This window comes from Oculina patagonica, unplaced genomic scaffold (genome assembly GCF_052425735.1).
Source record: "Oculina patagonica isolate OP01 unplaced genomic scaffold, crgOcupat unplaced1570, whole genome shotgun sequence".
Taxonomy (NCBI): Eukaryota; Metazoa; Cnidaria; class Anthozoa; order Scleractinia; family Oculinidae; genus Oculina; species Oculina patagonica.
Genome location: NW_027557597.1, coordinates 1 through 3997, shown reverse-complemented (window position 1 = coordinate 3997; position 3997 = coordinate 1). Strand labels below are relative to the sequence as shown.

General features: G+C 43.7%; 1 pseudogene; it reads left to right on the top strand.

Annotated features, from left to right (window-relative positions):
• The first annotated feature begins 765 nt into the window (after positions 1 to 765).
• Positions 766 to 3720, top strand: LOC144639971 (uncharacterized; annotated as a pseudogene).
• The last annotated feature ends 277 nt before the right edge of the window (positions 3721 to 3997 follow it).

Here is a 3997-nt window from a genome sequence, read left to right as displayed (position 1 = left end):
CTAAAGAATTGCCTAAACTTAACAAGCCAAAAATTGTCATGTAGCCGTTCAAACGTTCACAGCCATCAAAGACAAAAAATCTAACGCCACGGCTTCCAGATTTCGTTGCTGAAAGTTTGAAAGAGTTGGAAGCGAAAATGTGCAAGACTTGTGGAAGAAGACGCTATAAAAGAGCACGACATACCCATTCTCGTTCCGAGAGCGCCCGTCTCTTTTAGTCGGCGGGGCCTTTGCACGAGAAGCAAGTGGTTTTGGACACACAAGATTTGATTGACTAGATTTCAACAAAGGGTGTTTAAAATCTAGCCAATCAAACCAACCGTTTGATACCTTTTTGTAAAACAGTGGATTTGATTAGCTAGTTTTTAATTTTCCTTTGTTAAAAAATCTAGACAGTCACCTGTTTCTCGTGCCAAAGTCTCGCCAGCTAAGAGGGACAGGCAGCCCTGGGGACGAGAATATGACAAACCAAATTATGAGCTGATTAACTAGCTAGGTGGAAAACAATTGTTTATTTTCAATGCACATTCGGCGTACATTGTACAAAACGGACATTTATAGGCGCCAGTTTTGGCAGGAACTGTAGCGCTAATGCTCGAAACGTCAACTTTTCCAAACACTATGGCGGTTAGTTTACCTTAATCGTCTTCAAGCTGATAACGACTTAGCATTTCACTTAGCTGCCGACGCGGCACAAATCATTTTAATTTTATTTTGGGCTGCCATAGTGCAAACATGAAATTGCCCTTGTTTTGTCTTCATTAGGTATGTTCGTGCTGCCGTCCAGGCTCTTTTCAAAGGAGAGTGTTTGTCCACTGAAGATGACACGGTTTCCCATGATGAATGGCTTCCTCCTCTGACAGCTGATCTGCTGCTGCAGCCTCACCTTGGCTTGTTCCCTTTTCCTTCATATTTCAGTGCGTTGCATCAGTTCCTGGCAGCGTTATATCACTCCGGTAGAAAAGTAGACGGGAACACTCTCAAATCCAAATTACAAGACAGTTTCATATTCTTGCGAAATGAAGCTGGGTACACTTTGGAACAAGTCGACATAGCTGCGTCCTTCCTTCCTGATTTGCTTTCCATTGTAGACGACGAAGGCATCAAGCTGCTACTGTATCACTTGGAGCCATTATTCACCTGTGTACAGACACGGCTTCACGCCTGCACGCAGCTATTTGATATGCTAGCACAAGCTCTTGGACCAAAGAAAACGGTGAAGACATTCTTGAAATGCCTGCTAAGCCTGTTCGACTCACACGCAATGGATATTTACGAGGTTATCACGAAGCAAACCTTTCTGTCTCAGATCATAGTTCGTTTTGGATTGGATGGATTTCTGAAACATTTCATCAGCTTTGTTGTCGACGCCGTTGCATTCAGCTCCAAGGTGGAGTCAAAGGCTGAGAAAGGAGACAGGCTGTCTATCCACAGCGCAGAAGGTGTTTTCCTCGAACAGACCTGTTTCAGAAATGGAGTACCCTGCTAAAGATGTTTCACTGGACATAGACGATCTGGAACTTCCTGGTAGCTTCCTAAGGGAAACATCCGAAGATCAAGACGTTCAAATTGCCAGTTATTCCATGGGTATTGAAGAACTCGAGACGCAGGGAAATTTCGCAGTCAGCCGCCATAATCTTGGTCAAGTTCGGGATGACGATGATAAAGATGACGAGATTGCTGAACAAGTGACACTGTTACCAAGGGGCATTATCGACGAAGAAGGCGAGGGACGGTTGTTTCAGGGACATATTTCAGATGACGATGATCCTGTCGCAGATGAAGTAGATGACGGAATTCGGTCTGGCAAGTTTGCCGGCATTGACAACGTCCGTGATGTTGTTTCTCAACAAAGAGGTGCCGGTGATGGCGCTATTGATGTGAACGACAGTTTTACTTCTCCTGCTGTTGGTACAGGCAATGGTAATGCCAACAATTTTGACATCATTGATGTAGAAGACAAATACCTTCTGTCTGAAAATGAGCCTTCATCTGGTGCAATTCAGAAGAAACGAAAATCTGTAGAGTTTGAAGCCAACAACAGGAATGACCTAGAAATGGAGTTGCTGCAAAGCGAAGAAGAAAATCTTGATGTGAATAAGGGAGACGTAGAATTGCAAGAGTTAGAAAATGAAATCTCTGATTCGTCGGTAACTGGGAAGGCAGGACACGAAATTGGAGTGAACAACATGGTGGCCAGAGAAAATGATTCTTCAGACAAAAACGAAGGACAAAAGGAGTTGGAGCAATGGAGGAATTTAATGAAGAAGATGTTGGTGACAGAAATCCAGATGGGTCCGTTGATGATGATGAGGAGGAGGACATTGAAGAATCTAACGGCAATGGGGAGGATAGCCTTGAAGAGATCGGTTTACCGGCGGAGGAAAATCTGGCGTCTGAAGAAGATGAAGAATCCTCTAGCGAAGATGACTCACAGGGTAATGCAATGCTAGAGCCAGAAGATGAAGAGACTACAAAGGGACGAATCATCAGCCTATCAAATCAACACGTTCTACAATGGCACCAAATCTGAGACTGCGCAGCGGGAAAAGAAGCCCCCAAAACAACACGATGAGCTGACCCCCGGAACTATCTCAGGTATCGCAGCAGAGGAAGCATCGTGTGGCTGGCCCCTCGTCTGGGGCCTGTCATCAAGTCAAAGTACATTGCTAGTCAACTGTTAACCATGTTACCGCACTGTTACTTGGGATGCATTAAGGATCAGATGATGACGATGATGATACAAAAATGGTGAACGATAAGAATACCCAAGTGGTTATTGTTCTGTTTGAGTAATTTCTGTACCCTGTATGAAAAAGCATTCATGTTGAATCAATACCTGCCCTATATCGACAAAACGGTAAGTGACCGCATAAATACAAGTTGTAGACCTAAAGACCCGTTGTGTAAAGGTCGTGTTTCACGACGCAATTTTCCTTGCAACTCGCAATGCAACAAACGTTGCACTGCCAGTTGCCAAACAATTTCACGTGAACCTTACCCCTTTAAACTGATAGATTTGTGACAACGGGCTACAGGGTTATCCGGGTAAACTAACGCACTTGGCTCCGTTGTTCGTTGCAGCTGCTGTTATATCCGTTCGTTAATCCCGTTGATCGTTATATCCGTTGTTTGATACATATATATATCCGTTGTCCGTTATAGTCGTTAAATATAACGGACATCTGGTCTTATCATCAAATTTGTTTTCTTTTTTATATATTGTTAGATTAGAGGAGTGCAAACCAAAGTGACGCAAAGAGGTGAAGCTGCTCTGGCTGGTGTCCTGTCACTTCTCAAGTACTGCATTCCCTATTTATCACGTGACACTCTGTCCAGCTACACCGAAGCTGAACTAATGACCGGCGTCTTTCAACCTGTAATCCGTATCTTGTCATCTTACAACCTGACGTTTCCAGGCGGTGTTTCAGCGCGCCAGGCAATCTGTCGGAGCTACATTGATGTCCTAACGGTTGTGTGTTTAAAACTGGAGAGAGACCTGGCACGAGAAAACATGACGGCTCCCCTACAGCAGTTTTTCTCGTGTTTCGAGCTGGAGCGCATGAGAACGATTAAGATGAATGAGATGGAAGGGAAGTCCTCGCCTGTGGGGCATGAAACAAATTCTGAAAATGCTGTGGAAGGAGCTTCAGAGGGGAGAGAGGAGAAGGACACCTCAGGTGCGTGTATATGGAGTAAACCTCTCATGTCTTAGACAGCCGCTGAGCCGTTCTTGCAGGATATATATAGTCTGATAAAACCACGATTCTACTTTCTAACATTTTACTATATAGACCATGTTCACGATACCTGCCATGATACTTTGATATTATAATGCAAATAAGCCACCTGGTCTGTAAGGGTTCAAACATTGAAGTGATGTCGTTTCTCGGAAAATCGGCAATAAGGCCAATAAAAAAAAGAAAAAATAGACGAAAAAAGAAAATCTGTCCAATGCAAATGAAAGAAATTTTGGTGAAAATGTAACTATTCCAGT